Here is a 12241-nt window from a genome sequence, read left to right as displayed (position 1 = left end):
ACAAGTATGAAAGCACAAGACAACCATCATATGTGGATCATAAAGATTGCAACAAAAGACTAACCAACAACCAAACACCAAAGATCTCCAAGTGTCACCACTAACTAAAATATAACAAGAAAACATACGAGATCAACCAAGCTAAAAGACAAAAGTTATCTCCTAAAAATTGGCTAAGTCTAAAATCCTAAAGCCCTAAAATTTGGCTAAGTTTTAATTTCTAAAGCCCTGAAATTTCCTCAATTCTTTATCTTAAATCGTAGAGGTCTAGAACTCATCTCAAAAGAATCAGTGCATATATTAAAATATATCTTAGGTATAAGGAATTAAATATACATCAACTTATACTTCAATGATATATTTTAAACCCCTTAGATAATTTCTTTTGAACTAGGAAGGTGAAAAACCTAAAAGGGTGCCCAAAACTAACATCCAAACTTTTCTTAGATAAGCTTAGATACCCCTTGTTTTTCATGCAAGGCCAATAGAGACAGATTCTCACATGAGGAAGTGCAACACATCCTACAAGAAACTACCACCTATGTGAGAAAGTACACCAAATGGCATGAGAAAGTACTTAGCCCAATAGCAAAATTGGTGTTGGGTTTCATGTAAGGAAGTGCCAAGATATACAAAGAAACCCAACATGAGGACTTGAATTCTTGCATGAGAAACTTCAAGTTCATGCAAGAATCTAGAATAGCAAGCCAGTAAACAATAAAAGAAGAAAACTAGAAAATGAATTCCTCCACACTAAGCAGTATCAAATCCACATTTCAAGGCCAAGACACTCAAACACGATACTAAAAGATGGAAACAACATCTAACCATCTAACAAGCAGTAAAGGGAAATTACATAAGGAAACATCATAGTGTACTAAAATAACATTGCAACAAATAGAAATAAAATTGCAATGAATAGTACAACCAAACTAAGTATGTGGTTCCTCCCAACCATAATAGCATCATAAGACCATCATGGGCCCTAACCATCCCTTGTACATAACATCCCAAGCTACCAACCAAATCACTGGTACTATTGTAATAGGATGTCACTACTAAAACATGCTACAACATAAGCATAAGGAAATCTAACATGCTAAAAGTAAAGCATATGATAATCCTACTAATACAACTAACATCATCTATCGTATACTAATCGTCAAAATAAGGAAATGTGTCAATAAATAACATTATATAAACATGATATACAAGCATCCTAGTGAAAGCATAAATCACAAGAAAGCATACTTTGGAACCCAAAACACCAAGTGAAAATATCCAACAATGGGTGCACTGGGACAAAAGACCATCTGTATACACCAGTCCCTAGTAGTAGTATAGGTAGCTATGCCTCCCAACCACATTGAACCCGTAGGTTCACTCCACTATGTTGATGGAGATAATGATCCAACTACAAATGCATGCAAGCAAAATATCCATGGCTAACACACACACTAGATAGTATGGTGACTGAATCCAAGACATAGACAATGCAAAAACTATAGGTCCTAGTTAGAAATTCAATGGGCTACTAAGTAGGGGTTGACATCATGGAGAGTCACTTGGCATTGACAAGCCCAAGCTTGAAACATGCAGATTCAACTCCCTCAATGGAAAGGCTCTAGCATAGATTATTATCTTAAGTTTTATTACCACCTAGTGTTTTATTTAGTTATCACTTGATTAAAACTTGTTTTTCCAACCCTCTAGGCACAATGATCACCAGGCTATGAGGTAGAATCTCCCTCCATATTCTACCCTACCCCACCCATTCTCATCCAATGATGAGTGCCCATAGGCATGCAAATTCTCAAATCAACTCTAATGATCATAACTTTTGCAAGTACCATGGAAGATCAGGACTCACAAGTCACCCAACAAATGCACACACATGTACTCGTGTGTGGTAGACCACCATCATGAAGATCATAACACAAGGACTGGATGAGAACTCAAAGCAAAAAGTCACTCAACCAAAAATAGACTCAGGAGAATGGATGTAGCTTGCATCCCAATGCAACATAAAAGTGTAACAAAGGTCTGACTAACATCCAAATAAATAATCCAGGTCCACAACCAAACGCATGCCAATAAAACTTTAGAAAATAGGGTGGCACGCAAAATGAGATAAAAACTCCAAAAATTTAGAAAACTTCAAACTTAAAATCTATTTTGCCTTTGTGTATAAAAACCTTGAAAATCAAAAAATAATTGAGTTCAGACACCGTATGTAAAAATAGCCAACATAACAGTGCAAAACCCCAAACCCCCATCACAAAAATAGGAAAAATGTTCATACCCAACCAACTAGGTAGAACCAGCAAATAGAAATGGAGGGGAACACTAGTTCTCAAACTCCTAAAAAATAGCTACCAAAAATAAAGGCTGAAATGGAATAGAAGTGATAAAATGGGAAGGTCCTACCTAACAGCAAAAGGAGCAAAATCTAAAACCCACACAATAAAATAAATAACCTATCGATACTACCAAAAATCATGGCAAAGCAAGATCTCCCCAAGCCGGATCCAAAAAGAATGACCTCACAAAAATCCCTCGCTCACAACTCCTAGAACAAACAAAAATCCAATCCTTTAGAAGAGGATTTTAGAAAAGCTCTCCAAATTACTATTTTCAAAAAGTGAGAAGTGAATAATAAAACCCCTTTTTTGATACTTATTCACTTTTCAAGTGAAAAGTTTATTAGTGAAAATAGCTAGTTAGACTAGCTAGACTCTAAATCAAGTCAAACAAAAATGGGTTATTGCTCATAATGATAATTCACCTAAGGAAAAGCTGCCAGAAATTAAATTTGAGAATATTTAAAGCTTGAAAACCCAAAATCACAAAAATCACTAAACAACTTTCATGATAATGCAAACCTCTAAATGCATAGACACACTCACTGGTCTAACCACATAATGAAGATTAGTTCAGATTTAATAATCACCAAAAGGTTTTAATTTAAATAATTAAAATAAGGATACATCGACCATATAGGGATGACATTGGTAAAATATGAATAGTTGAATCACTAATTCCATGTGCCACTACCAGGGATATCATTCCTGTACACCAAAACATGTGATCAAGTGCAATTGCATATAATATCATAGTTGAAGTAACAATGCATTAAATTCCTTATTAATTCATTTATATCACTCACATTCGCATAAAGCATAAAGAGACAAGAATGAAGTAAATAACCATAGCATAAAATCCATCACATAACATAATCAAAAAGTATGTTTGGATACCAGATAATCAAGTATCATCATAGATCTACTATCATCTGTAAATAGCATCAACATGCAAATATGATAAACTAAACAGCATAGCAATAAAGCATCTATCATACTAAACCAAAGTATAACATCTGACCCTTAGGTCATAACAAGGTACATAAAATAAGAGTATCAAGTATCTCTCAAATCAAAATAGACAAGGTATAGACTACAAACATGAGATGCACTATAGAAGAACCTTAAAGAGGAACTTGAACAAATTGATCTCCTTAATAAAGAAAGAGATAAATTGAAGGACAAATATGAAGACTCCAAAGTATACATTGGAAAAGTGAAGGAAAATATTGAACATCTCAAATCCAAGCCTAAATCTATTGAATTTGAAACTAGTGATGATGATTAATCAAAGCTAAAGACAGAGTACAAGATCTTGAAGCATGAATTGAAGATTACGAATTTGAAGTTAACTTTGAGGAGTGATCCTAGTCAAGTTGAAATTGATTAGAAGACTAAGAATGTAGATCTTAGAGAAAGTATAGCAAAGAAGACATTTGAGCTTGAAACATTGAAAGAAGATCATGAAAAACTTTAGAAATACAATACCATTATGAAAGGTGACTTAACTCAATGCAAGCAACAACTTGAGAAGCTTTATTCTAGTAGAGAAAATCTTGATGATTCAATGTCAATACAGAGACCTATTTATGATTAGACTGGTCTTGATTATTTGATTAACATGTCTTCAAAGAAACTTGAGATTAGACTAGATCTGAAAGAAAAAGATAAATTTGACGATAAGATTGAATCTCATCAATCTTCTAATAAACCTAAAGAAGTTGGACAAGACAAGGAAGTTGATATATTGGATGAACCAAAGCAAGTGGAATCTCATAAGAAAATCAAGTTTGAATTTAGAGGTAAGTATTTTTCATGTAATAAAATAGGTCATATGAAAAGAGATTGTACAAATAAGTCATTTAATCATGTTAAGGACTTTTATTGTCATAATTGTCATGGTATGGGTCATAAAGCAATTGATTGTAGAAAACCTAAGTATGATAATGATAGAAGGAACAGTAGAATGTCTAGGAATTCTAACCCTATAGATAGAAGAAGATCTAATGAAAGGACATTGAGAGAAGGAAGACCTTATGAGAAAAGAAGATAGATCATGTGTTATAAGTGTAACATATTTGGAAACATAGCTTAGAACTATCATGCACCTGATGATCAACAGAATCCTAGAAGCAGAACTCTAGTATGTCAATTATGCAACAACTTTAGACATACAACAAAGTATTGCAGAATGGATAAAAACTTTAGAGATAGAAGGAACAATGGAAGAAACTTCAAAAATAGAAGGAATGATGGAAGGGATGTCACAAATGATAGAAGGAACCATGAGAGGAACTCTAGAACAAAAAAAGACAATTAGGAACAAAGAAATGTAGTCAGAGAAATTTGAGAAGAACTCAATGAGGCATTTGTAAAAGGATTAGAAATCTCAAAAGATAACTTGGATGATGGTGAGACAAGAAGATCAAAGTTAGTTATTGATTTTGATTTAATTAAGTTGAATTAAGCTTGATCATAGAACCAGAATTTGAAAACTTCATTTAGAGATAGAATTGTGGCAAAAAAGTTGGGAAAATTTGTTTCAAGATAGGTTTAGATAGTACCTAAGCTCACTTGTAATTTGGAGCTTATCTAAACTAGTTGTGAAGGAAATAAGAGTTATTTTTATTACAAAGAAAGTTAATTCTGTAGTAGAAGACAAAAACTATGTTTTTGTAGAGAATTTCATGAAGCAAAATCTTCAAGATTTTTTTCATGATGGAAGAAAGCTATGGGAAACCTCGAGTGGCATCCAAAGATTTAATAGATGATCTTGAGAAATTATTTTATTTCAAAATGTGATTGACAGCTTTTTGTTTTTGCAAAGTACATAATTAATGCAAGTTCAAGTTGATAGAATAAATGGAGTATAGACTTGATTTCCACTTCATTGCGAACACATCCAAAGCAAAGAGCACTCATAAGTGACTTGTTAAGGTGATTTCAAAGAAAACCCTATATTTGGAAAGAGGTATTTTATCATTTTTTGTGGAATTTATTTGGTAAAAGTTCATATTTGATAGAGTCATGATTATGTTAGTAGTTTAAAATGTTGAGAATGAGGAGAGACCAAAATTGAAGGTTGTTTGTATGAAACCCATAGAAGGAAACCCTAACTCAGCAATATCCATTACTCCAAATAATGTACTATATTTGGAAGATATGGGAAGTTATCTTACCTATAAGTTTGAATCTATTGAAAGTGAGTATATGAACAACGGTATGGAATTAGTTTTCAATCATGATATGACTATAAAACCTAGATTTGAACACTTGAAGTAACTAGACTTGTTCAAATATCATTTCTATCATGAATTGAACAAACATGAGTGGACACAAATCATACTAAGTAGAATACATGATGGGAATTCATGGATGCAAGATAGTATATTTGATATCTTAGCTGACCTTATTCATGAGGTAATTGGTCTTTGCAAACAAGGCAGTGTACCTATAGATGAGAAAATGGTTAAGAAGAAAGTTGAAAGTTATACCAAAGCAATTTATAATGGAAATACCATGGTGATCAACACCATTAAGCAAGATGATGTAAGATTCTTGAGTAGAGTCATTGCCTAATCTATATGTGCAAGTTCAAATTTGATGAATTATTAGCTAGATTCATCTATGCAACTTACAAGATATGTATTGAGAAGGAACAAGTTAGTCTCAATGAAACTCTGATAATGCAACTACTGGAGAACCTAGAAATGATCAAGAGGACTAAGAATTGTGTGTTTAGATTTCAGTCACTGATTAATAACATATTCTTTTATATGCTTAAAATATTTCCATATTTATTAGTCATAGAGATTATGAGTAGTGATAGATTTAAAATGGAGAAGATTATAGAAGTATACAGAAGACATCTAGCAGATAAGATATTAGATAGTGGGAACTTGATAATGAAGACATTTGAGAATGAAATGAGATAGAGATTCAAAATTGTACCTACAATTGTAGATAGATTTAAAGATGATTTTTTTTTATGGTTGATATAGATTTTACTTATATACAAGTAGTAGAACCTCGAGAAACATTTCTAGATACCTTAGGTTATGAATTAAGTGATCATACAATAGTTAGATATATTGATTTACTATTAAAATTAGAAAAGGACAAAGCTAAATATAGATTTGGAACTTATGATGAGATTACCTAGTCAACTCATCAGGCATCCTTGGAGAAGGCATCTTACAAGAAGATAGAAAATATAATGAAGAAAGCTTTATCAAAGGTTGGTATGACTAAGAGCGAGTCACAAGAAGTCAAGAAAACCATGAAGCAAGGTATGCTAAATGTGCAACCTTTATTAGTATCTATTGTAGAGACATCTTTAGAACAGAGCATTCCATATGTAGAAGTGTCAAATGTGCAACCAAGTGAGCCAAAGAGAAAATCTGAGAGATTACTAGAAGATGTGACCCCAAAGACTAAAAGGGTCAAGCAATAAGCCATTGGACTAGGCAAGAGACAAAAGACATTGTTAACAATTATTGAGTCTAGTGAAGAAGAACAGGAAAAAGAAGTTAAATAGATAGAGAACGTAACAACTTCTAGGCAATCAGTAGGAAAAACTCAGAAACCCTAGAAGCCAAAGATAGACAAGATAAACTCAGCTATTGCTAATGAAGGAAACTTTGTACAGATGAACAAATTCTATGATTTGTATAATAAATTTGAGAAAGATCATATTGATATCTCCATTATGAGATATATTATAGCCAATAATCTGAAACTGAAGGATATTGAAGGCTCATTGAACCAAAAGGCCTATGACAAACTTATTGAGAAGAAGGCACTAGCTAGAGAAGAAGATTTAGGACTTTAGAAGTCTATGCTAAGGACTATTTGCAAGATTGATGAAAAAGAATAAATCAAGAGATTGTTGAACAATCTAGCACTGTACTTGAGGAACAAGGTAAGACCATTTTTGTTTATGGTGGGTGAGAAAGAAAAATTAAGAAGTGAGATTGCAATAGCTATAAGTTAGATGATGGTAGAGTCTAAGGAAGCATCCTCACCAGTACCTAGAACCTTAGAAGTGTTAGTGAGCGGTGACACAATGCAAATAGATCAGACCAATATTACCATTAACATTGATGACACAAATTCATTTGAAGTTTCTAAATAGAATAACCTTATACCAAGGATATTGAAGACAAACTGAGGCAAATTGAAGAAGAGAAGAGGTTATTAGAGGAACAAAAGAGGAAAGAAGAAGAGGCCAAGTAGAAATTGCTTGAAGATGAGAAGAAAAGAAAAATATAGGATAAAAAGAAAAGATTGATTGCAAAATAAATGAAAAGAAAAATTAAGGAAGACAAGAAGAAGAGATTAGAAAAAGAAGAAAAGAGAGAAAATGAAAGGAAGGAAAGAGAAGAAAGAAAGGAAGAAGAAAGAAGAGTCAAAGAGATGGCCAAGAAGCAAAGGGAAGATGAGACTAAACCTTCTAGTTCATCTACTCCACTTTCACTTGACAGCCTAAAAACTAATGATGATGATCAAACTAGCCAAATCTCATCCTTATCAAAACTCATTCAGAAGAATAGAACAGTAAAGAGCCTACAGAAAACCTTGATGGAGGTTACAGATAGACTACATAGTCCTCTGGCAGTATAGCCGACAAAGGAAGATCTATAACAGAGTGCACAAGTAGTGCTAAAGTCATTTGATGAGGAATTCACTAATTTGTTGGATGTTATAGAAATAAAGGCACAAATCTAACATGATTCTTGTTTAGCACCATTTTTCAAAATATTAAGAATGATTTGATAAGTCTTGATACTTGTATCAAGGAACTTCAAAAGTGTCATCAAAATGGGAAGATATTGTACCTTAAGTGTACCCTATCTTATAAACTAACTAAGGATATTGATAGTTAGATTAGAGGAAAGATGGGCGAGCTAGAGGCTCTATCTAGCTAGATACAACATCCATCTTGTAAAGTTGGTGATTTTAAAGGACAAGTGGCTAGTATTCACAAGTATATCAGGAAACTAGAACTTTGGAATGAACAAATTTTTAAAAGAGTATCAGATTTTAGAGAGTCTATTGCTATAAAAATATCTTATGTTGAGAAATAGTTGGAGGAATGTGTCAAGGCCAAGGACACTTATTCTAAATTTTTGTATTCAAACCTTAATGCAATTGAGATTGCATCATATGCCTTGTGTGCAATTCTCACCTCTGTTGAAGTAGCCAAAGATACATGGACTAAAGGTATGGATAGTTTAAAAGAAAATTTTGATGATTGCATAAAGATTCTATCTGCTTAAGGTAGAAGGATAGAATTTTTTATAGCAATTTTGACCATTTTTTACATCTTAACCTTTGTCATTGATGTCAAAGGGGGAGAAATGCATGAGAAAATTGTATTTTAGGTAAAGAAAATATAGTATTGTAATATATGAAATCATATTGTAAGGGGGGAGCATATGTAAAATGAAAAAGTTGTAATAGATGTAATGTTATTGTATTATTTTAATAGATGAAATGTTACTGTATTATTTTTGTTAAGTTTTATCAATTAGCCAATTTTCCCTATTTTGTTGCCATCAATTCTAAAGGGGGAGATTTTTGACAATTGGCTAATGAAGATATGTAATTATTTTCATTCATGGCAACACATGATGCATGCTTATAGGAAACCTCAAAAATAGAGATACTTAGCTTTTGGTACTTAGAAAATTATCTAAGTATGAATTTGGTATACAACAATGTATTGTTTTGTGTGTAACTTGTTGCTGATGTTATATTATGACTAGAGAATCTAGATGGAGATAGTATACATGTTGATGATGATGTTTATAACATCAAAAGTTAGTACGAACTATATGGAAAAGAGATATTCGTGTTAAAAGTGAAATAGGACAATGGAATTAAAGGAAATGAATTATTTTCTTTACAAAATAATTATTTGTCCAATTAGCACTGACATCCTAGATGTTTACTCTAAGTTGGAAAAGTGTATTGTGGTCTTAGCTGACCTTGTAGCAATTTTTGTAGAGGCAAGGTATTTATGCAAAGGACATCTTGTGATGACATGTGTAATTGTGATGTAAGTTATGCAAATATTGTTATATGTGAACTTGTTGTAAAAGTGTTATATGTGAAGTTTTGTGAAGCTATTTTGTGGTCCAAGATCAAGCTAATGATCAAAGATCAATAGAGAAAGAAGTTATAGTACCTATATTCTAGAAGTCTGATTACTTGTTTGGGTAGTGAACTCTTCTTATAATTGTAAGTGTGTGTTTGGGAAGCAAGCTCATCTTGCATTTACTATACTAGAACTCCTAACAGGGTTGGCACAATTCCCAATAGGGTTGGAATCCCCTAATAGGGATTCAAAGTTTCCTAATAGGGACTTCTTATACTAAATGTATTCATTGACTCCTAACAGGGTCCATCCTCTAATAAGGAACTTATATATCAATATATTATCTAGTGGATATCATCCCCGCTGGGGTTTTCTCTTAGCTAGGGTTTCTCTAGTTAACAAAATATGGTGTTATGAGTTATCTTTGAGCATGGTTACTATTACTATTCATAATTACTTTATTATTTTGTTATGTATGGTTTAAAGTAAGAAATAATATCTAGTTGGAAAATAAAGTTTTTAGATTACTGATTCACGCCCCCCCCCAGCCAGTAATCCCTATTTCTAATTCTAAGATCTCTCTCTCTACTACTTTGCTAGTCTTCATAGACTTACTATTATGTTGACATTAATGAAAAACATAGTCATGAATGCAACTTGTCAATACTCTCCAATGCTTAGGATACTCCCTCAAAGGAATGTTGGATCAACATTCATGCTAATAGCAATAGAGGTAACATATGTTATTGCTACAAAGGTAGCCAAGGAGATGATATGGCTTTAGTTCTTTGTGGAAGAATTGGGACACCTACAAAGGGATAATTATTTATTTATAGATAGGTAAAGTTCCATACATCTTATGAATAGTTCTACCCTACATTAAAAGACAAAGCACATATAGTTATGGTACCATTGCATTCATTTAATTTTGGATGATGGACAGTTAAAGTTTTAAAAGATACATATATATGATCATCTATAGGATATGTTTACAAAGAAAGTGACAAGGTAGAAGATGAACTCATCTTCAGCTTCAATTGCTCTTCTAGACTGAAATGAATAAAAGAATAGTAGAGTCCAAGGTAGTTTACATTCTAGTGGAAGCTACAATTTTAGTAGTTCTATGATCACTCTCCAAGTGGGAGGTTATGGTTATGTCTAATTAGTCTCCTATTGGGGGATTATCATGATGTCAAGCCTAATTAGACTCGAAGGTTAATTTTTTCCCACTTCATTTGATGTAGTTTAACCACATATTTTACTATGGGGGTTTGGGTGTAGCGCCCCAAGCTCTAGCGGTCAAGAGGAAGTACCCCTTTATGGGGTCCTAAGGTCAATAACCCTAGGCACACTCTATATCATAATATAGGGCAACGCTAAGGGGCAGCACCCTTGAAGCCAAAAATATATTTAATATTATAAAATATGTTGGGACTTATATTCTTTAAAATTGGTCAACTTATTCTAGCCCTAATTTTCTAAGCATCAAAATCTTTTATAAAAAGGCTTAGGATAAGAGATTTTATGATGTATGATGAGATTGTAGCTTCTTGTAATACTACTAAGTTGTAAGGGATTACAGATTGTAATTAGGTTATAATCACTGAATTAAGAATAATAGACTCATTTTTTGGTGGATGTAGCCCATGGACTGGTTCAACAACATTACATCTTTGTGTCTTGTGTTCTCTTATGTGTGATTTATTATTTTTGATATTGGTATCTTTGCATGTAATTATTATTTCTATCTCATTAATCCTAGCAATAGTGACTTATAAGGTCCTAATAAAGTCAAACATGGTAAAAACACTCATATGTATCCAAATAGAGTGGAATTAATGTAATTTGAGGCTTGAATTTATTTTTATAGTATTTTAAAGATTTGGGGTAATTTGAATAAGAACTACAAAAATTGTCAAAATTATCATGACAACTTTTTAAAAGATTATTGAAAATTGCCTACAAATAGATTTAGCTTGGTTGGGTAGTTGAATTTGATTCCAAATTATATAATTATTGATGTTGAGCTTTAAACTTTAATTTGGATAAGATTGGAGAAGGATTGGGAAAGGATGAAAAATCATTTTGAAGCAATTACATACTAGTTTCTTGATTTTTTTTTCCTAAAAAGTGTATGATGTTCGATTATGACCTCTTACAATATAATATAAATATAAAATTTATATTTTTGTAAATTTTAATGGGTTACCTTTCATTTTATTTTGGTTTAGTCCAATTTCATTAAGAATTGTATTGGTAATACCATAACATTTATTTTTAGTATTAGATCATGCTATAAATTGGAGAAAATATATATATATATTTAGATATTCTTACATCACATTGAAGAGATCGACTTTATTATTTCTTTTATTATACTTATTAAAATATGTCTGTTAATTTTTGATATTAAAAGGTGACCAAAATGGGGTTGATCCAAAGATAAAAAAACTCAATTGAAACTCAGTTGTAAGTTATTACTAGCAAATTAACCTACTCACTTCCTTAATATAAAAAAACCCCAAACTAACATATTTCTATATCTAAAACTCCTACAATCAAAAAATAATAGATTAGCATAATTACATATAATTTTGGCCCAATTTAAAATTTCAAGGCATAAAAAAGGTCTAGCAAGTATTAACCAAAGGGGACCCATGGGGTAAATAGTAAACAGTAGACATCAAAGCAAAAAAAAAAAAAAGGGAGCTAATTATCCTTCTTACTCTTATCTAGATTCTCTAACAAAAGTCACAGCTAATCATCAATAATAAATCCATAG

This window comes from Cupressus sempervirens, chromosome 7, assembly GCF_028749045.1.
Source record: "Cupressus sempervirens isolate cs-2001-9-10 chromosome 7, ASM2874904v1, whole genome shotgun sequence".
NCBI lineage: Eukaryota > Viridiplantae > Streptophyta > Pinopsida > Cupressales > Cupressaceae > Cupressus > Cupressus sempervirens.
Note: the sequence above shows the minus strand (reverse complement) of the source record.